Below are 22,802 nucleotides of genomic sequence, written 5' to 3' on the forward strand. Positions count from 1 at the left end.
AATTTCCTGTGTTCTTTAGCAGCTTTTCAGAGCTTCACAGGAAGAATGAAGACTATTCTTGGCCTGAACATATGCCCCATGGGGTGCTGGGCCCAGCCAAACAGCCTTGTATTAGCAAAGGAGGGTCAAGTGAAAGGAGACCTTGTTCTCTGCCAGGCTCTCAAAGGGTAGTCTGAAACCCCATTGGCCACACACAACCACTGTTTTAGATGCAGTGTTTGTGGACTTGCCAAAATATAATGCCACTCCTTTCTGCAGTCCTTTGGGATGGGGAGAGGGAGGAGTTGACACCTCTGAGAACAGAGATCTGTGAAGACATGGCATAAGATGGGGGACTAAAAGGAGGGGTTGGTAAGACACTACTAACAAATGTCCAATTTTTCTCTCCCTCTTCAAAGTGGGCCCTGCTTAGCTTTCTAGCATCCAGGTGTGTGGCAAGGAGCCATGTTTCACCTGGATATTTACAAGGATCCCCGTGGGTGAGGGACTGACTGTCACCCTAGTGTGGAGTACTGAACTAACTTGGTCCTGCAGGGGCTTACAGCTTTTTTTTTTTTTTTTTCATTTAATTCCATTGTCTTTGAATTTCACTGGTCTCTTTCATATTTAAATATATGCCTCACTCAACTGCAGACACAGAAAAGTTGTCTTTGTCTTGGATAAGCCAGTAATTTAAGCAACTTGGCAAATGGTAGGTGAAGGGACGGGTGCCTTCACACGCACCCTGGTGCTCCCCTTGCTTTTAAGAAGTCAAGAAATATATATTTTGTCTGGTTGGGAGTGGGGGAGCTGTCAGTTTTTTCCCTAGGGATAAATCTTATATGTGATTGTACAGATTTGAGTCTTAGTATGGTTTACTTTTCAAAAAAAAAAAAAAAACCTTTCAGTAACACAGTTCTTTCATTGAGAACCTAAAATAAAATCCCTCAACCTTCGGGTTGCTGCGTAGAGGTGCCAGGATCTCAAGTTGGCATTTTCTCTCCCAAACCCCCACTTCAGTAGTGCCTAATTAGATCCCATTCCTTACAGTCAGTGCTTGGAAGATGGAGTGAGAGGCCACTGAGGCAAGCTCACCTTCCGTGATCTCTCTCTTCAGGTGGGATTGGCCCAGTTATGCGCATGTCCTGAAGAGGAGATGGGCTTTCTCTCCAACTTGTGAGAACTGATGGACTCATCCTACCAGATGTGAACATTCAGATGATATTCAAACTGGGAAGAAAACCTGTTTTATCAAGGGAGAAGAAATTCACTTGGAAATATGAAAGAAGGGAACAAAATCACATAAAAGTGCAGCAACAAGCATCTGGCTGAGTACCTGTTAATGTGCCACATAGGTAGGGTTCTCATAGATTCTCAGTTAAAGCCCAGTAGAATTCTATGGCGTGGCCATTTTAATTCCTTTTTAAAAAGCAGACTGTGATGTCACTGTCTGATAATAACATTTGTATTAGTTACCCATTGCTGCATGCAAAGCAACAGATGCCATCTAACCTTAGTAACAACATTTAAGCTGCAATAGTAACATTTATTATCTTAGTTTCTGTCAGGAATTAGCTGAGTGGTTCTGGCTGGGAGGCGGCATTAAAGATGTAGGCTTGGAGCGACAGACAGTCACAGACAGTTGTCTGAGGGCTTGACGGGGCTGGAGGGCCTGCTTCCAAGATGGCTCGCCCAGACAACTGGCAAGTTGATGTCAGGAGGCTTCGGTCTCTTGCTACATGGACTCTCCATAGGGCTGGTTGAGTGTTCTTAGAGTGGCATGGTGGCTGGCTTTTTCTCAGAACAAGTGATCTGAGAGAGCAAGGTGCAAGCCACAGTGTCTTTTATGACCTAGCCTTGGAAGTCACACAATGTCATTTCTGCAGTATGCTATCTATTGCTTATGCAGCTCAGCCTTCAATGTGGGAGGCTGCTGTACAGGACCTAGAGTACCAGGAGGCTGTTACCACAACATTTTATCCATTTTCTGGTTAGTAGATAGTTTTCCATTTTTACAAATAATGCTGCAGTGAACATTTCTGCACACATCTTCTTGTCCAAATAGGCAGGAGTTTCTACAGGCTTGTGTATCATGAACAAAGCCAGCAAGTCTGTGGCTTTTAGCTTCTGTCAAGGTTTCTGGGAAGCATTATCCCCTGCCCCCTCACCACTCAGATCTGATGTCTCCACAGGCCTGACCCGCAGCCTTAATTAAGAGGGCAGATCTCCCTCCTTGCCTTAGAGATTGAAAAGTCTTAAGAACTGCAACAGGCCCAGTATGGTGGATGGCACAGCTGTGGTCTGAGAGGACCACTGTGAGCCGGACAGCACTCCTGCTCCCCTGCGAACTTGTCTCCTGGTAGGGATTATGGGTAAATCAGACGCCAATTCTGCAACCAACCTGGGCCTTTGAATCAGCTCAACTCACCCACACGCCACACTCCAGCTCTGGGTGTAACAGCTAGGCCATCCTGCACCTTTACCTGTGTTGGCTTTTGTGGAGCTCCACCGCCCTACGCCTTCTCCCTGATGCCCAGGCAGCTCCTGAAGCTTGACCCTCATGAGCCTGCACCTCTCTCGCTCCTTTCTTGCTGCCCACCCTGATGTAGGTTTACACTTACCCTTCTCCATGGGTCATAGACGCACCCAAAGCCCACATCCCAACACCCCCTCCCCAGGGCTGGCTTCCTGGTGGTGCCCCCAATGGATTGTCAAATGCCCCCTCCCCATTTATAGATTTTTAATGAACTTTTTTCTTCTAATTTTCAATTTTAGCAAAAAGTACTTTTTTCTGGACTGTTTTTGAGCCATATGCCTTATATTAAATGGGTATGTATATTAATCATGTATTTCTTAGAAACAAGGAAATTCTCATATAATAGTACAAGCAAAACGATGAAGTTTAATGAGGTTTTAATAAAACTTTAAAACATTTATAGATTCTCTTTGCTACCTTATTTTCAAACATATACTTAGGTATTCATATTTATATACATTGCATTTCACTTTATGGCCCAAAGCTCCCAATTCCGGCTGTTGTGTTTGTATTTTCCTTCAAATGAGTTTAAAAGGGATCATCTGTGTCTCTGGGCCTGGACCCCTTTGGTGCCAATAAACCTTGTGGTTTGATGGGATGGAATCAGTGGCAGGGTTGACACGAGTCTAGTCTCCTGGCCCCCAGTTCACTTCTCTCTCTGCTGGCCTGTGGGGCAGACTCATTTTTTCCCATTCATTCACTCAATCATTCACTCCATCCAACCGCTGAGCACTGGGACCTACACATGGCACGGGGGTGGGGGTGGGGTGGGGGGCGGGGGTTGGGATATGAGTGCATGTGTTTGCTGTGCGCGGGACACACGGGTGCATGACGCTCCTTCCCTCCAGGAGCCCGCAGTCTCTCAGAGAAAGGGGCATGAAGCACGCTGGGGGGACACTTAGCGCAGGGCCACAGTCGCAGAAGATTGGATGTGGTCAGCATTTGTTGCCGTCTGAGGGCCAGGTGATGGCCAAGACCCTCAGGCTTCCCTCCCCCACGTCCTAGGAGGCGCTAGACCCAGCCTTGCTCTAGATGTCCCCCACTCCGCGCCGAGACTTCTGCCTGTGGCCGGCCTGGTGAGACCGCAATCCCGCTGCCACTTCCCCGGGGGGAGGGGATCTGAGGATTAAAGGAGCTGAAGGTTGTGGCCCAGGCCTGGCCGGGCCCGACAGGTGAAGGCAGCCTCCTCCGCGCCCTCTGGCGGCCGTGGACACCTGCGCAGGGCCCGGCTCCCCAGGCCAGGAGCCCGCGCGGCGACGGCCTCGCGTCTGTCCAGCTCCTTTCCTCTTACCCTCTCTTGCGATCAAGCGGAGGTTAGCTACGGGGACAGCCCCTGCCTTACTCCCAGGGGCCGCCATTCGAGCGTCAGCGGCCTTTGGGACAGAAGGTGGCACATCCCCTCTCAGGTGGCGACCCCAGCGAGCCCTTAGAGGTGGCTTTCCTGGGGGCTTCCCCGAGCACCAGCTGCCCCTGGATTCCATGCCACTCAACAATCGGATATTGTTTTGTTTCAGAAATACTTTAGGACCTTCTATTATTTTTATTAGGGAAGAGTTTTAAGAATGCTAGAAAAGTAGCGGACTCTTTTGAAACAGAACATTACAACCAAACATAAAGAAAACATTAACAGTTTGGCATTTCCTTAAAAAGATAAACAGAATTACCATATGACCCAGCAATTCCACTTCTGGGTATATCCCCCAAAGAAGTGAAAGCAGGGACTCCAGCAGATATTTGCAAATCCGTGTTCAGAGCAGCATCACTCACAACAGCCAAAGGTGGAAGCAGCTCAAATGTCCATGGACAGATGAATGGATGAACTAAATGTGGTATATATGTACGGTGAAATAGTATTCAGCCTTAAAAGAAGACAATTCTGACCCATGCTACAACGTGGATGAACTTTGAGGACATTATGCTAAGTGAAAAAAGCCAGACACCAGACATAAAAGGATGATTATATGATTATATGATTCCACTTGTATGAAATATATAGAATAGGCAAATTTATAGGGACAGAAAGTAGACCAGAGGTTACTAGGTCCTGGAGGGGACAGGAAATGGGAAATTATTGCTTAATGGGTGCAGAGTTTCTGTTTGGGGTGTTTCAATTATTGAAAGTGAATAGTGATGGCTGCACAACATTATGAATATAATTAATGTCACTGAATTGTACACTTGGAAATGGTTAAAATAGCAAACAATGTTATATGTATGAAACCAGCTCAACACACGGCTGACATAAGGGAAACCATATTGTAGAAAAGAGACCATGTCGTAACTTTGAATGACCTCTGACTAACTAACCCAGCTGGATTTGTACCCTTCAGGAGATCCACCTGTTCTGTAGATTTTATGACCCCTGCTTGTGCATATACCTCCCAGCTGTGATAAGACGATAACTTCGTTCTTTTGAGTTCCTTAGGAATGTGGTGACTCCCCAAACAGAGAGTCTAGGCTGATAGCCATCATCAATGAAAACTGAAAGATCTGGTGTGGCAACTCCCGGTCTGTAACACCAGAGGGTCAACATCCCTAACCCCCTCCCCTATAACCCACTGGCCTATAAAGCTGCTTCAGGATTCTGTGCCCCCTTAAGATGGTTCTTTCGGATGTTAGTCGTCCATCTTCCCTCTTGCTAGTAAGCTGTAATAAAATGCCCTTTCTCTGCCACCATCTTGCCTCTTGACAACGGGCTTTTGTCTCGCGGCGAGCCGATCGTTCCCTTTGTGCAGTAACATGTATTTTACTATAATTTTTTAAATAGTAAAAAAGAAAAGGAAAGGAAACACTGTTTACCTCTCTCCCTACCATTCTACCTCCCTGAGGCCAGGGGCAGTGGAGTAACTTCCCTGGTGTCTGGAGTCCTGTCAGTGGAAGGGGTAGGATTTGAGCTAATTGCGAAGCCACACCAGATCACTCTGGGCAGCCTTCCTCTGGCAGCCAGCAACCAGTGCCTCCCATACCCTGACATCTCCCTGGGAGCACCATCTGGTGAGTCATCACTTCTTCATTTTCCCTTTGCTCTCCTGTGGGGATCTGACCTGGGCCTGTGCCTTGTCTGGGCTTCCCCAAGACAGAAAGTGACAGGGACTTTTCTAAACCCAGTACAGCCAGGTCAAAGTCCAGGTCAGGCCAACAGGACAGAGGCTCTGGTGGCTTCCCGGAGTCCCCTGTCTCTTCCTTAGCTCTAGCTCAGGCCAACACGGCCGCCTCATCTCCAGAGACCTCCCTCTCCACTGCAGCCCCTCCCCACAGCCTGCCCCTCCCATCTCTGTCTCCACCCACTCCTGTTCTTACCTCTGAGGCTCCTGGCCCTCTGGGCCCCACAATCTGCCTCCCCTCACTCCCCCCCGCAACCCTGTGAGCACTGTGCAACAGGCACATCAAGCTTCTGCTTGTGTCGCCAAAAATTGAGGAGGGGAAAAGTTTCAAGTTTGATACTTTAAAAAAAGACATCAAATTACTAATCATAGGAAACCAGAATTTGTTGGAATTCTGGATTTTGCTATATCTGTTTATAGTTTTACAGTTTTTCATTTTGAATTGGGTGGATGGGTGGGGAGGGGGCACCTCATCTTTAAGAGTTTGCAGCCTCTGTGCATCCAGCTTCTCGCTTACTCTCATGGGGGCTGAACATCACGGGGAGGCCAGGCCTGGGAAGAGCCAGGACAGCAGGAGGTGGAAGAAACCTTCGGTCTGCACCAGGGGCGTTTGCTCTCTGTGCAGCTCGAGTGCCCAGTGGAAATGCTTAGGAGGGACAGGACTGGGTGAGGGAGAAGCCGGCGTTGAGCCTGGCATACAGGGGAAGATGATCACCCTGTTGGTACTCATTGATTACCCTATTGGTGATCAAGGGCACTAGGGCATCAGCTCCCTGGTGGCTGTGGAGGGGAGACACCAACCTTCTTGGAGTATCAGCCTGGCCAAGTGGAAGTGGGGCACTGGGATTAGGAGTCCCCAGAGACCTCACTGTGTCCTCGGTGGATGGGGAGACCTCTCTGGAAAAAGCATGTGACAGACACTCATGTGTTCCTCCCGGAGTTGTGACAGCACACAGTGGGCCCTCACAGGGTTATTCGGGCCACTTGAAAAGCTGGCGGACATTGCCTGGCAGGTGGTCTGGTTACGGGAATAGTGTGTGGGTGGAGGCCTGTCTGTGCCCACCTGGCACCCTGCCCTCTTCTCTGAAGAAGATGAATGGGGAGAGGGCAAGAACTGGGAACGCACCTCCCAGTGGGCACCAGGGGGCAGTGCTGCCCCAGTGTCAGGCTCCTTTCACTGAGTAACCCTTCCTGGTTTCCAGTAGCTGCAGCGAAACTAACTTCCTGGGACTATATTAATGTTTTTGGATTTTAAGAAGTAAAAGGTGTCCTGAGGGCCATGAACTTGGTGCAGATCCTTACAGCAGCAAGTGGAAAAACTTGGTCTGGAGGAAAGAAGCATTGAGACCAGGTTCTGCTCTCCAGCTCTCTGATGAGAAAGAAGTCTTTCACCCTCTCTTTGCCTCAGTTTCTCTGTCTGCCAGACTGGCACAATCTCTTCCCCATCTATGGCTTAAGGAACTCTTGTGCTAAAAAGGGCAGTAAAAGATAGTCAGCCCATAGTCATCGGCATTCCTATGGTGAAGAAATGTGCCAATGTCATACCTTTACAAATGGATTCACAAGTCCATCCTTTGAAATTAATTTTCCATAGATGGAAACACGTGGCAGATGAGTGAGGCTTCCTGCTTTTGCAAGTTAACACAGCCAAGGGGCCATGGACGGGCTGGCAGAGCAACAAATTAGCTTGGCGCCAAAAGAGGTGAGAAGCCATAGAGTCCAAGTCCAGCCTGGCCAGTGGGAGACCTCGCAGCATCTGGGAGTCTCTTTTGGTGTGTGGTGGGGAGACAGTTTATGGTACCTACTGTTGGATGTCCAATTCCAGGGCCTTCCCTTTGCTGGGGGAAGTTTCTACCACCAAAGAGAAACAATCCTCTGAAAGTGAGGGAGGAAAAAGAAGGAGGAGACGGATTTCCTTGTGGCTGAACTTCTTGTCAACCTTTTCTGGAAAAGCATGGCCCTGCTCACCCCGCGGAAGACAGTGAGGCCAGTGCAGCATGAGACATGACAGGATGAATTTCTGGAGCTTTGGCAGAGCCAGGTTTTGAACACATTCCCTGGGACAGACAGGCAGAATGTTCTAGAAGAATCCAGCAAGGCCAAGCTCGCTTACTGAGTTGTCTTTAACTTTAAGCAAAGGAAGGGTTTACAGATGGCATGCAGTTTTCTAAAAGGCATCAGGTTATGAACATAAGTCCATTCGGCCCAGCATATTTATACACATCTCAACCACGTGCATCAGGGAGGTGCCCGTTCTGCCTCCACTACTTGACCCTGAGCCAGTTCCCTGACTTTTTTTCAAATCTCACATTCCTCATTTGGAGAACGGAGACTATTACCTCTACCTCGCAGCATCGTTGTGAAGGTAAAATGAGATTGCTTCCATCACGTGCCTAACGGAGCATCTAGAACGCAGCGGGTGCTCAAAAAACATCAGTGGAGCAGAATGCTGGGTGAGAGATTGAGAAATTTTGGTTGTTTAGCTTTGTGGCTGTTTTGTTTAAGTAATTCTGTTCATCCTTGTGGGGTGGGGGCAGAGTGGGCTTATGGCTGGTTAGGAAAAAATGAAAGGAATTTTTCTCCTTCCAGGAAGAGAACCAGACTTTACTGTTCTTGAGATCTTGACCCCCCACCCCAGTTACATTCAGAAGTTCTTTGTGGTTTTAAGGCTGATGCCCTGTCATGGCAGAATGAGTTTGTTGTGTTTTGGAGGCTTGAAAAGGGAACAGTGGCCTGAGCCTGCCATCTCTCTCCCAGGGACTGGGAAGAACAAGGCCTGAGCTCATCTGTGACAGGGAGATGACTGCAGGGCCCCGTGGGGCCTGTGTGGAGGGCTACGGGCAGGCCGAGTGCAGAGGGTGTGGAGTTGCCTAGAGGCCCCCCCTTGGCAGAGCCCTGCCGGATAGAAGGAGGCCAGTGGATACGTGCTGTGCAGCGAGACCACAGCACTGCCTGGATCGGGGGAGCCCCGATCTGGACACCTGAGGACCCCTTTGGGGCTGTGTGACCTTCACCCTCGCCCAGAATTTTTGTGGGATCTGAAAGAGGAGTCCTAAAATGCCTGATTTTAACTACCTCCCAGGCTTAAGGGTGGTTCGTAATAAATCAGAGGGGGAAGTCTGACATTATTTGCATCTTGAGGAGAATCATTCCTTGTGAGTGAAATGCAAAGATGACATGGAGAACATTTGCTCGGGTCTTGGAATCTCAACAAATCAGCACCAGACAAAACTGCTGTAGTGTGTCTTTCATCTGGTAGTTTTAGTTTTCTTGACATCAAACTGATAAAGGAGGCCTGAGGAACAACAAACGGTCCACACACAGCACCAACACAGGGCTGGGAGGAAGAAATAGAACAGGGTCAAAGCCCAGTACCATTCGCGTTAATTAAGATACATGTGAATACTTAATGACGCTGTGCATTTATAAAGACACTCAGGCATTCGGGGACACGTCTCACACTGGTGAGGGAGAAGGGTGTGGGGACAAAAAGGAATCCATAACTAAAGAAAATAAACTGAGAGAGGGCCACCTGCCCTGGCAGTGATGGCTGGGTCTGAGGCTGCAGAGGTCGTCTGAAGAGGTGAGAGACAGGTAAAAACAATGGGCATGAACTGTGGGGGTTCTGTCACAGACGCCATCAAGCCTGCAGGCAATGCCACGAGACTTCAGGGAACTTTCTGGCCGCAGAGACAGCCCTCTGGGTCTTTGTCCGCCCTTCTGTTCCTTCTGAGTATCCAGTGTTGACCCATTCAGACCCTGGCACCTGGGTGGAGCCATGTGGCCTCGCCTGGCAGTTTCTCAGGTTCCCATGCACTCAGACAGCAGGTGTCTGACAGGAAGGTTCTCTTTGATTCCTTTCAGGATTGACGTTAGATGTAAATTGTTCTACTTAAAGTGTTGAATCCTAACACACCCCTTTGGAAAAACTCTCTTTTTCTGTGGCTCAAAGGCTACCTTTGTGGATTTTACAAAAGAACCAGAACTGAGGGCCAGGCCGCACTGTGGACAGTCCTGGCCATGTCCTGGCTGCTGACCCTTAAGTGAAGGTAATTGTCTGTGGATTGCCCTTGTTGGAGAGATTGGGTGTGACTGTAGTGCTGGTCACCAATGCTGATGACACATAGCTTTATGCAAAGAAATGCATTAGGAACTTAGTGCTTGTGTCCCCCGAAGAGATCCCAGTCTCTTTCTGGAGGAAATGGTTAGGTCAATTATGATATAATCAGACAATGTAATATTTTGCACCTACGAAAAATACTGCTTTTGGAGCATTTTTATTGACATGGGGAAATGTTAATGTCACATCCATTCAAATAATACTTGGCCAGTGCCTCTGCAGCAGAACCCAGCTGATTAGAGAGAGGAGCAGAAGCACGAGCAAGCCACATATGAATCTACTGGAAATAACTCTCTCTGGCAGAAAAACCTGTTTTCCATCCCGTAGCTAATTGGCTTGCTTTTCATACCTTGGGAGCCAGAAGAGATCGCCCCAGGATCAGAAGTTCACAATTGCTGGGGCTCAGCATGGCTCAGCGCAGTGGGTGAGCCTGGGTGATCGCCCAGAGTGGGGTGCGGGGTGTGGGATCGGGTCAGGGGTCCGGACTCTGGTCCAGAGACGGGTGTGGGGTCAGGACCTTGGCGATCCCTGGGCAGCTGTGTGCTGAGGCTGTGCCTTCCCGTCTCCTCATGCCTCGGTCCTAAGGTCATGCCAGAAGCACAGTCTCTGGACCCTCCTCTGTGGATTAAAGAGTAGCAGAAAAGCTAGGCATTTGGGGTGTTTGGACATTTGAAAAGCCCTAGAAATCCAGGCAACTCCACACCTCTCATCCCCTGAGGAAGGGCATGGGGAGCACCGGCCCCAGCAGGCTGCCTCAGGTCCAGGCTCCTTGGCTCTCCTCTCCTCACAATACAGGTTTGAGCCCCTTGTGATCTCAGCAACTGGGAACTCATGGTTGGTGGCATCACAACAGGTGACCTGAAAGAGTCATTGCTGGTGACATTACTGACCAAGAGGAAGAAAGAAGCTTTCTAAGTTCCCTGAAGGACTCAGCCAGGGTGATTTTGTGACTGGCTAACACCAAGCATCCTCTGGAAATAGTAAAGGAACTTGATAACAAAAGGAGAGACAGAGACAGAGACACAGAGAGAGACAGTGTGGTACCGGCATAAGGATAGCCGTATAGATCAATGAAATAGAACTGAGAATCCAGAAATAAACCCTCACATTTACAGTCAACTGAATTTCAACAAGAGTGGCAAAGCAATTCAATGGGAAAGAATAGTCTTTTCAACAAATGGTGCTGGAACAACTGGATATCCACATGCAAAAAAATGAACTTGGGCCTCTAATTAATTCAAAATGGATCAAACACCTAAATGGAAAAGCTAAAACCAGAAAACACTTAGAAGAAAACAGAGAGATAAACCTTCATGCCCTTGGATTTGGCAATGCTTTCTTAGTTTTGACACCAAAGCATGAGCAGCAAAAGAAAAAATAAATTAGACTTCATCAAAATTAAAAACTTTTGTACTTCAAAGGACACTATCCAGAAAGTGAAAAGACAACCCACAGAATGGGAGAAAATATTTGCAAATCGTGTATCTGATAAGGGACTTCTATCTAGAATATGTAAAGAACTCTTACAACTTAATAAAAGACAAATAACCCAATTAAAAAACAGGCAAAGGATCTTAGTAGACATTTGTCCAGAGAAGATATACAAATACATAAGCACGGGCAAAAATGCTCAACATCACTAGCCATCAGAGAAATGCAGATCAAAACCACAACCAGTTCACACCCACTAGAATGGCTACTATTGAAAAGTCAGACAATAACAAGTGTTGGTGAGGATGTGGACAAAGCAAAACCCTCATTCACTCCTGGTGGGAATGTAAACTGGTACACCCACTTTGAAAAATAGAATGGCAGTTCCTCCAAAAATTAAACTTAAAGTTACCGTTGACCCAGCAATTCCACTCCCGGGTATATACCCAAGAGAACCGAAAACATATGTCCACACAAAAGCTTGACCATGAATGTTCATAGCAGCATTATTCATAACAGCCAAAGGTGGAAAGAACTCAAATGTCCATCAACTGATGGATAAAAAAAAAATGTACTATATTCATACAAAGGAACGCTATTTGTTATAAAAAGGAATGAAATACTAATGTATGCTACAACATGGATGAACTTGAAAACATTGTGTAGATGAAGAAGCCAGTCACAAAAGACCACTTATTGTAGATTCTCTATATATGAGATGTCCAGAAGAGCAAACCCATAGAGACAGAAAGTAGATCATTGGTTCCTAGGACTGGGAATTGGGGGGAGATGGAGGTGACAGATGAGGGGGGAGGGAGAGCAAAATCGTGCAAGTTTCCTTCTGAAGTGATGAAAATTTTCTAAAATTAGTTGTAGTAGTGGTGGCACCACTCTGTGAATATACTAAAAACCATTGAATTGTACATTTTAAATGGGTGAATTATAAGGCATGTGAATTATATCTCAATAAAGTTGTTACCAAAAAATTTATAGGCTAAATACTTAAGAAAGAGTCCTTACTTTAAAAATAATTCACTGCAGAATTCTCTTAACTATCAAACTTAATAGGTGCATTTTAAAATATGGTTCAATTCACATATGTTTAAGGCATTGCTATAAGAAGCATGGGAAACGTGTGGACTAAAGTGGCTCCTCTGTTATCCAGAGCCCCTGTGAAAAAGGTGTCGATTCTTGAATTTGGTCAACTCTCATGTGTGAAGACAAAATAAAACAAAAAATGTGTAGTCATGTACTCTTTCATAAATGCCGTCTCCCAAGAAGAATGCCACATCTTCAAAGAAAAGAGTTTCAGGAGTCAGTGTGTGTGTAAAGAAACTATTTCTAGCGATCTTTTCAATGCAGCTCCTCAAGTTGGATCTATACTCTTGGAGCACTCCTTCTCTCTGCCAAGCCTTGAGCTAGTGACGAGGGCCTGGCTGAGCCCAGGGCCATTGAGAGTGGGCTGAGACCCCAGACGTGGGGACAAATGTAATCAGACAAAGGAGCTGGCCTGAGGGTTTCCTGAACATTCATTGCACTCCCAGGCCACCCGATGCCCCCTGAGACATCGATTGAAAGTTGCCAAGTCTAAGGAAACACTGAACCGAACACGTTTGTGCAGAAATTTAGGGAAGAGGTGAACCACAGGGCTGGGCCTGCCTTGGGAGCCAAGCACAACAATTTCATGGCCCAGGAGTGTTTTGTAAGGAAGAAACAGATCAGATATTCTGTATGATGGCCCAGAGGGTCATGGTGGGGGGCAAGCCATTCAGATGTGGAGGTAATTACTGTTCCCGGCTTATCAGCATTTCCGCTCTGGAACACAGGGCTCGTCAAGAGTGTAGTTTTAGTTCTAAACAACATGGGTCAAAGGGCACACCTTTGCAATGGGGAGACTTCTATTCCTCATCCATAGGACCTGAGTGGGTTTTGCTAGTTTGTTTGTATTTTTAGAAAAAGGAGCAAAATTGTTCGTTTCTCCTTATGTTTAACTCTAAGTCTCTTCTTTAATGCTGGCTTGTTGGCAGATGGTTTTTCATGAGTCTATTTTATAAATTCACATAGAGTACACATATCTGATATTTCCTCCACAGGGTAACTTTTCCATCAGTGCCTCTCCTGGGCACTGATGCACTTAAAAATGCACAGAATTGCACTTTAGAGAGTAGACGAAATTCTGAATCCCAGATTAATCTGAATTCAGATTAAGGCAGCCATGACAACTCCATCAGCATAATCATTGTTTTCTGCACCTAAAAAGATTCAGGAGACCTAAATTCTTAGACCAACCCCCGATGACATTTACTGGCAATGCAACAGTCATTTCCTCATCTGTAAAAGGGGGATGGTCATACCTGCCCAGCCATTCCCACAGATTTGGGGAGGATCAAATAAGGTCATGGATATGGAAGTGCTTTGCGAGTTCACAGATGGACCTGGGTTTGAAGTTTCTTTCCACCATTTGTTGACAATGGGACCTTGGAAAAATTACTTTACCTCACTGAGCCTTCGATAGCTTATCTGTAAAGAAGGACACTAGTACCTGCCCACAGACAAGCTGTAAGGAGCAAACAGGATTCAGCGTATTTAAAGAACACGTAGTAATTGTCAAATAAATGGTAGCTGTCATCACTGCTATTGCTGCTACTACATCTAAGTTTAGAGCAGTTTCATCAACATCATCCATGGCTTGAAACAAAGAAGGATATTTTTGGAGCAGAGGACTGGAAAAAAAAAAGTTTGGAAATGTGCAGAAGGAGGAAAATGCATGACGGGTACAGGGGAAATTTAGGAGGAAACAGTCCTTCTGGAGTACAGGCTGTGATGGAGAGTTGTGGAAAACCACGTGCAAGAAGTCAGGAGGAGCCAGACAGTGAAGGCCTCTTAAGGCTGGAATAAGACCTTTGATCTTGGTCCTCAGAGTGTCACCACCTGGAACTCTGTTTTCAGTGCTGGCCGGAATGACTGGATTCCTCCCTGGTGACCCATTGCCAGGACCTCACAGCAGCAAGACTTCTGAGCAAATTGAGTGATAGATGGGGCCACAGCAGAGAGGGGCCCCAGTTGCATCACTTTGTTGACAGCTCCCGCGGTCAGCCCAGGGGTCATTGGCTTCCTGGCCATGGTGCAGGCTGGGCTCACTCCCCTGTTTGTTCATCAGTGACCCCGCCTGCTGTGGAGGGCTGACGCTGCTCTGGGCATCAGGTCCTCAGGCACAGTCTAATATCTTGACTATATATTTATTTTTAAATCAGTTTTCTAAAAAGAGATAGATGGTTATTATTGTGGAATATTCCCCAAATTACAGAGAAGGGAATATAAACAGTAATTTCAATTTTCAGCCCTAATTACTGTCCCTTTACACCTGTATAGTTGTGTTTTCTTTTTTTTTTTAATTGACTATTTTTTTAGAACAGTTTAAGGTCCGCAGCAAAATTGAGGGGAAGGTGCAGATTTTCCGTGTACACCCTACCCCTGCACATGCACAGCCTCCCCCATTATCAACATCCCCCACCAGAGTGGGGCATTTGTTATCATCGATGAACCTACACTGGCACATCACAACCGCCCAGAGTCGGTAGTCTACACTACAGTTCACTCTTAGTGTTGTACATTTTATGAGTTTGGACAAATGTATAGTGACATGTATCCATCATTATATCATTTAGAGTATTTTCACTGACCTAAAAACCTCCATGCTCCACCTAGTCATCATCTCTTTCCCCCAAACCCCTCAACCCCTGGCAATCACTGGTCTTTTTACTGTTTTCATAGTTTTGCCTTTTCCAGAACGTCATATGGTTGGAATCATACAGAATGAAGCCTTTTCAGACTGGCTTCTTTCACTTAGTAATATGCATTTAAGTTTCCTCTATGTCTTTTCAGGGCTTGATAGCTCATTTCTTTTTAGTGCTGAATAATATTCCATTATCCAGATCTGCCACGGTTTTCTTTTTTTTTCTTAAGATTGGCACCTTGGCTAACAACTGTTGCCAATCTTTTTTTTTTTTTTCCTGCTTTATCTCCCCAAACTCCCCCTGTACACAGTGGTATATCTTAGTTGCAGGTCCTTCTAGTTGTGGGATGTGGGACGCCGCCTCAACGTGGCCTGACGAGCAGTGCCATGTCTGCCCCCAGGATCTGAACCCTGGGCCGCCACAGCGGAGTGCGCGAACTTAACCACTTGGCCACAGAGCCGGGCCCTGCCATGGTTTTCTTATCCATTCACCTACTGAAGGACATCTTGGTTGCTTCCAAGTTTTGGCAATTATGAATAAACCTGCTCTAAACATATAGTTTTTAAACATAATTTGTAATATGCTTCTTTCATCTAACAATAGATCATGAACATTCTCTCAAGTCATAAATATTCCTATGTAACCTTATTTTAAGAATCACACTGTAATCCATCCATGGATTAAGTGAGTTAACACAAATAAAGCCCTTAAAACAATCAGTGGCACATGGAAAGCACTCAATATATCTTAGTAATTATTATAATGTGCATGTGTTTATAAACTATATGTGTAATTCAAGCAGCCCCTTACTGTTGGACGTAAGGGTGCTTTTCACTAATATAAATAATGCTCCAGTGCGCATCCCTGTGGACAAGTGTGTACTCACGGCTCTGATGATTTCCTAAGGATATAATCCTAGCTGTAGAATGGCTGGGCCACAGAGTATGTAACTTTTCTGTTTATCAAAACAGGTTCCTAAGTACCTTTACCAATTTATATTTGCATTAGGCTACTAAGAAACATTTCTTTTTCTCTCTCAATGAGCCTGGGTTTGGAGCTGGTTTCTCCCCCGAGAGGTAACAGTGGTGCAGCTGATAAAAACATGGCTGCTCCAGTTTATGACAGGAGCTGGAGGGTATGACCGCAGAGACTGAAGGAAGAGCCCAGAACAGCTCTACCGTATAACCAGCAATGAAGCCCTGAGGAAGGTACTGACTCCTCCGCATCTCAATTTCTTGACTTGTAAAATGATTTTAACAACACCTGCAGATCTTAGAGTTGACGAGAGGATTAAATGAGAACGCAGGTCTCTTCCTGTGGCGTTCAGCACACAGGCAGGGCTCACGTGTGGCAGCAGTCATTGGTGGATGCAGCAATACAGTTAGTGGGGGCACCACAGCAACGTTGGAGTCACTTTATAGAGATTTGTGAATGCTAACCTAAGGAGCACAATCATGGTTCCCTAGAACATGAGGATCCATCAAAGGTTTTGGTCCAAGGACCAATGTGCCCAAACAGGGCTGTGCGGACTGGACCCAGCGGGCTGAGGAGCGGACTGGGGCTAGCACCTGGAGGCAGAGGTCAGTCGAGAGGTCCCTGGAGCTGTCCAGAGGGGACAATGTAGATCGAGAAGTTTTGCCTCATGAATATTAAAAACAATTATTTCCAACATTTGTTTTGTGAAAAGGAGAGATGACAAGCTCTAAAGCCCCACATTTCTGTGTTCTTGTTTAAAATCCATGTGTCAATTAAGACTAGTGTGTGCTCTTGCACAAAAATGTGATGCGCTTACTACCACTGAACCCTACACTCAAGATGGTTGAGATGATAAATTTTATGTGATGAGTATTTTACTACAATTAAAAATAATTTTTAAAAATAGGTTTAAAAAAAGACTCAGAGAGGAATTCCTAGTTAGAAAAGAGGGGCAGGGTAGCCAGGAAAAAAAATAGACACGATCTGATGGGGCCCATTTATCCCCCTTTTGGGACAATAGCAAATGATGAAGGGCCGTGGCAACGACATTGGCTTGGCAGTTACAAGACCTGGATTTAAATCATACCTCTGAGGTTAGTCTGTAAACTTGAACTAGTTACTGTAGGCTTTAGAAGCTTCAGTAACCTCCTCTGCAGAATATCCTCTGGGGATAAAGCACCAGATCTGCCTGCTCTACAGGGGCGATGCGGAGATCAAACCGGACGGTGAACCAAACAACTTGTAAGTTCTGAGTTCTCCCCATTTTTTAAACTTTCAGTTCTACGCGCCAAGCAGGTTCAAGGTGCTGCTACGTTAAGCTTCTGCTATGAATTTGAAAACATTGAGTCCCAGTTCCGATCCTACCAGTGTCCTGGGAGATCATCTCAGGGCATGAACTCTTATATCAAACCATGGGGGGAGGAGACACAGACGCGGAAGGAAACAGCATCTGTCCGACACGTGTCTTTTTCCCTCCAACTTCCAGGTATTCAGTGAAGGAATCTAAATGTTCCATAAGGTCACGCTCTGCCTCGTTCTGTTAGAGTGGGCACGTCAGCAGTGGCTGGCCCATGCTACAGTGGATAAACTGATATTTAATAGTTTTTCATTTCTTTTAAGAGACATAATGGAAACATACATAAATGTAACATATCGAAGTATATTTACAAAAAATAAGTAGAAGAGAAGAATAGTGTGTGCCTCTTTTGGGTGTGGAGCTTAAGAACACGAGCTTCCTGACTGCTGGCTCTGATATCAACAGTGTCCTGCTTAGATCACAGCACGTGGCTTAGAAACAGGCACAGAGGATCTTGACATAACACAGGACGGATGACTCTTGGCTACTTGGCAGCTGGTCATCCTGTTTATTGATGATTATTTTACTGTCCTCCTTCCATCTCCTTTTCTCAGCCAATTCTCTCAGTTAACATATCCATCAAAGCGGAGGAAGGGAGAAAAGATGAAACATCATGTAAATGTTACGAACATTTCCTCCAGCAAGACTTAGATAAGATAAGGGGATGGAAATCATTGGATGCTGTCTACGAATGTCAATTATTTATATTATTCAGATCCCCCATTATGGCAGAAAATGCTGAGATAGCTCCAGTCTTTAATGCTGGCGATGGAGAAGGATGATGTTTCTCACAGCAAGCACCCAGGATGGCTAATGGTCCATGTGAACGAGCCAGGAGTTAGTCTACTGCAGTATTAATGATTACCACTTAGCTTTGTTTTTGGCTGGAATTAATAATTCACTCATCATTGCTTGACTGTTTGAGCATGGCCAGTCTTCTGATACTCAGCACACACAAATATCTGTTCCGGGGGTTCCCAGGCCTGCTCTGCTCAGTGCTCCCCAGGAGGCTCAAAGACCCCATACTCTGCCTTCGGTTATCTGATTTGGAGCCTAGTTTTGGGACTGGTCTGGACTTTTTGTGACTTAACCTTTTATCCTTCAGGCTCTGTGGATTTTGGTGGCCCCTACAATGGGAGTTATGAGATTTTCTCTATCGGCCCTGGTTCCACGGGTTCCTTACAGACTCACCTAAGTTTCCACTTTTCCCACTTCCCCATCAGCCAGTGGACAGAGGCCCCACCCATGATGTATTTATGAGAATGCTGATGTCATCTCTTTAGTGCCTCATGAAAAGCTGTGCCAGGCAGCTCCTCATTGGGAAGATGTTGTGTTTCGTTCATATAGTATAGCTCAGATTTCACTGGCATTGCAGGACCTCTTGAGATCTACATAAGCATAAGCTTGATTCAAACCTTTTCCCATTGATTGCAGAAGTCCAAAGCCTTGGCAAGATTCCTCTGAATTCCTAAGGTGTTTTTCATGATCAACTTCCCACTGAATTAGTTTTTTTGCCAAGTTTTGTTCTCCTCTCTGCATCTCGTAGCTGTTCTTCATTTTGACAGTTCCTTTGACCCAAACCAGGGGCACAGTGCTTTCTCCTGTTTTCTCAGTCCCTCCAACATGATGCTGAAGACAATTGGGTGCATATAGCAAAACTTCTGTGGAAACCTTTGAAATCCATATTTGTGCTGAGGAATTCTCACTGATGGCTGCGCCCACAGCCCTCCCCCTCTTCTTTCTTGCTGACTCCTTTCTCTCCTCTTTCTTTGGCTTTTCTCCTCCTTTTTGGGAACGAATAACCAACATTTACAATAGCTTCATTCACTTTTCTTTTTTTTAAGGTTTCACCATGTGTCTTTAGATTCTCACTTTATCACCCTAGAGACAGCTTTTCTGTGGGGAAGCAGGGCGCTAAAGGGAGGCAAACTGCTTGGGTTCCAACCTCTGCACTACTTCGTCCTGCACGTATGACTGTGGGCAAGTCCCTTCACTTCTCATGCCTCAATTTCCTGTTCTGTAGAAAAACAAACCAAAAGTCCTCATAGGATTATAGAGAGGATTAAATGAGTTACTAATATATGTACCATCAATGGATGAATGGATAAACAAATTGTGGTATATCCATATGACAGAATAGTATTCAGCCATGAAAAAGGAATGCGGTAGTGATATCTGCTATAACTAGAATGATCCTCAGAGACATGGTACTAAGTGAAAGAAGTCAGACAAAAAGGTTAGATACTGTATGATTCCTTTTATAAGATATATCCAGAATAGGCAAATTCATGGAGACAGAAAACAGATGAATGGTTACCAGGGGACATAGGGAGGTGTAATGGGGAGTGACTGCTTAATGGTGTGGCATATTCTCCTGGGGTGATAAAAAAGTTTTGAAGCTAGAGAGAGGTGTGGTGGTCCATTTGTGAGTGCACTAAATGCCACTGAATTGTACATTTTAAAATGGCTAATTGTATGCTATGTAAATTTCACCTTTAAAAATAAGTAAATGTGAAGCATTTTGCATATTTCCTGGCACAGAGTAAACAATCAAAATATTCTTACTGCCTCCCACCCCCTCCAGCCAGTATAGAAGACTGTTAATCTCAGCTGTTTTCCAAATAAGGGATAAAATCGTTGAATAGTAGGCAGTACGACAGAGTCTCAGGCCCCGGGGGTGGGGTTTCCTGAGGCCTTACTGTTATACAGCTGCTAAGATGCTAACATTTTCATCCTGTTTGAGGCGAACCAATGGGGACCTAGGTCATGGAGTGAACCTGGTAGTTTTTGGAGAGTCTCTAATCTCATTCTTGTGGTTCTGGGAATTGAAAGTGGAAAAACTATTCCATGTTTAAACATCTCTAGCATCTACATCCTTATTTCCATCCTCATTATTACCATCTTAGCGTAGGCGCTCACTGTCTTTTTTTATTGAGATGTGATCCACACACCATAAATTCACCCTCTAGAGTGTACAGTTCGGTGGTGTGAGGATATTCACAAAGTTTAGTGTATTCACGGCGTCGTCATCTTTCGATTGGACGGTTGCAGGAGCCTGATAACTGGCCTTCCTCGTGTCCTCTTCCAGGTTGTGTTTCTAACTTCAGCTGATCTTTCAAAAAAAAGATCTGGTCTGATCTTTCTAAAACACAAATCTAATCATGTTCCTCCTTTAGCTACCCTACTTAAAATACCTCACAAGCTCCCCACCCCACAGTATAATGTCTGAATTCGCAGCATGCCAGCTATCTGCCTCCTCCCCAGCCTATAGCCTCTCCCACTGCCCCAGAGCACCCTGGGCTCTGGCCATAGTGAACCCCTTGCAGTTATCCGAACACCTTTACACATATGCACAGACACCGTGTCTGTCCCTGGAACGTGGTTTTCCCCTTTCTCCACACAGCAAACTTCCATTCTCTCTGGAAGATTCCAGTGACACCTCCCTTCCCTTCTGAAACCTTCATTCATCAACTCAAGCAGAGGGAACCTGCCCACCCCTAACCCCTCCATGCTCCTTGTGGATTAATAGGCATCTCACGGGATTGAAGTTTATTCCTACATATGTCCACACCTGCTCTCTCCTGAAACTTCACACACGCTGGGATGACAGGCTTTCATAGGGTTCATCATACGGTGAGCATCAGACTCATGGATGCAATCACAAAGCAACTTAATTTTGTTCTCCCTTGCCCTTTTGACTTCTCTCGGCATCTAGATGAACAGTCAAGCTGACCCAGGCCTGCTGGGCACTGACAATACCTAGTTCTACCACCATGTTGGGTGGCTATCACTACCCTGATTCAGTAGTTAGGAAGGTCCACTCCCACAGAACAGTCAAAGTTCCCAGCATCTTTCAAGTGGCGACTCCCCCTGCCCTCCCCACCAGGGCCTGCTGACAACCTGAGTTGGGGCAAGACCTGTGCCCAGCCTCTCCTGCCAGCTGCTCACTGCATGTTGAACCCTCTGAAGGAGGAGCTCAGGGAGGAAGTGGGGGCAAGAGGGCAGGAGAGCTCTTACTTGGTTGGTTCCCTGCTTTCTGGGCCTCACTGACGTGTACAGCTGACTCTTCTCTCCTCCAGACATTTTCTTAATCTTCAATGATCTCCATCACTAGGGGCTTCTCAACTGCAGCTCACTTGACACAAGTGATGCATTACGTTATGGACTGCATGTTTGTGTTTCCCCCAATTCACATGCTGAAACACTAAGCCCAGTGGGATGGTATATGGAGATGGGGCTTTGGGGGTAATTAGGTTTAGATGAGGTCATGAGGGTAGAGCCCCCATGATGGGATTGGTGTCCTTATAAGAAGAAAAAGATAGTGGCCAGCCCCATGGCCTAGTGGTTAAGTTCCATGTGCGCCACTTGGGTAGCTGGGGTTCATTCCAGGGCACAGACCTACACCACTTGTTGGTGGCCATGCTGTGGCAGCCACCCACATACAAAATAGAGGAAGATTGGCATGGATGTTAGCTCAGGGCAAATCTTCCTCAGCAACAAAAAAAAAAAGAAGAAGAAGAAGAAGAAGAGACTAGAGCTTGTTCTCTCCACCTTGTAAGGACAGAGGAGAAAACAGCTGTCTGGGAACCAGGAGGAGGGTCCTCACCAGAACCCAACCATGCGGGCACCCTGATCTCTGAATTCCAGCCTCCAGAAATGGGAGAAAGACACATTTGTTGTTCAAGCCGCCCAGGCTGTGGTATTTTTGTTACAGCAGCCCGAACAGATAAGGAAAACTTACCTCGGGCTGGTTGTTACTGCTCTGCAGCGCTGAAGGACCTTCCGCTTCTCCTCTCCAGGCTGCCCTGCAGACAGGATCTGACAAAGTCCCACAGCAGCCCTGGCACGTGCCCCATTTTATGGTGTCCTTTGTCCAGGAGAGCTCTGGAAGTGCAGCCACCTTGCCTTTGCTCCCGCAGTGGGAAGGGGGCAGCAGTCCCCAAGTGCCATTTACTGCAGGGGAGACAGAGTGAGCTCTCTAAGCTGCCCCATGAAAGCCCTTCTCCCAAAGCCTGGAGATGAGGAGCGGGCTCCCAGGCCCCCAGGAGGAGATGTGGGACCCAGCGCACTGAGAACTCCTCTGACGGTCCCCTTTAAAGTCCCTCCCCTTCATTGCCGTCAGCCTGGCCCTTTGCACTTGACACTGACGAGGAGTTGGAGGTCACTAAACCAGTGTTGGGTGTTTCCTCTGCATATTTGCCTCTTGGACTGGCACGCCCACTTTAGAATATCACAACAGCTGTGTCCTGTTCAGATAGGGAGCAGTTTTAGGGCCCCAGCAGACACTCGTCACTGTGGCCCGAGTCCTGGCTTGAACCTCCAATTGATCTTCATCTCTGCTTCAAACCAGCTGGATGACTGCAGTTGGGGAGACAGGACTGGCCTGAGGGAAAAAGCAGCTTAATTAGGTGCTAAAAAACAAGCTGGTTAATGAAGGTTAGTTTGTAGAATTCCAAACAATTCAGCCAAGAGAAATCTTACAGTTTCAAAAATTTAGTTTCGTTGTTTTAAAATGAATTAATTGATTGCAGTATTGCATTCTTCAAAATGTCTTAATTGATAA

At 46.2% G+C, this 22,802-nt stretch overlaps 1 long non-coding RNA gene across 2 annotated transcripts in view; it reads right to left on the reverse strand.

Annotated features, from left to right (window-relative positions):
- Positions 1–22,384, reverse strand: part of LOC123287916 (uncharacterized) — a 66,923-nt gene extending 44,539 nt beyond the window's left edge. The window contains exon 1 of one of the 2 annotated variants that reach the window (XR_011503888.1): positions 21,981–22,384. This is a non-coding gene — a long non-coding RNA (uncharacterized lncRNA). Of the gene's footprint in view, positions 1–1,074; positions 18,321–21,980 lie in introns of those variants that run through there. The other variant, XR_011503887.1, reaches the window with a different exon arrangement.
- Positions 22,385–22,802: the final 418 nt, after the last annotated feature.

The sequence above is a fragment of the Equus asinus genome, chromosome 1, assembly GCF_041296235.1.
Source record: "Equus asinus isolate D_3611 breed Donkey chromosome 1, EquAss-T2T_v2, whole genome shotgun sequence".
Lineage (NCBI taxonomy): Eukaryota > Metazoa > Chordata > Mammalia > Perissodactyla > Equidae > Equus > Equus asinus.